Source organism: Alligator sinensis, unplaced genomic scaffold (assembly GCF_000455745.1).
Source record: "Alligator sinensis unplaced genomic scaffold, ASM45574v1 scaffold1511_1, whole genome shotgun sequence".
Taxonomy (NCBI): Eukaryota; Metazoa; Chordata; order Crocodylia; family Alligatoridae; genus Alligator; species Alligator sinensis.
Window position 1 is genome coordinate 181,344 of NW_005843139.1, and position 324 is coordinate 181,667.

The following is a 324-nucleotide window of genomic DNA, read 5'->3' on the forward strand; positions in this document are numbered from 1 at the left end:
CCAACAATTGGGTTCTGTATGTGTGTATATCCCAGACACCTGGGATGTATGTGTGTGTGTGCATTTGTGCGTGTCCCAGACATGGGGTGTATGCGTGTCCACACCTTGGTTGTGTATGCATATTTGTGTGTGTGTCTAGCAACTAGGTTCTGTGTGTGTATGTGTTCGTCTCAGACACCTGGATTCTGCTTGTATGTATATCCTAGACACTTGCAGTCTGTGTGTGTGTGTGTTCTCTGGACACCTAGGGTCTGTGTGTCCGACACTTGGGTGTTGTGTGTGTGTCATGTGCCTAGACTGCTGGGAGTGGGGGGGGGGGGGGGG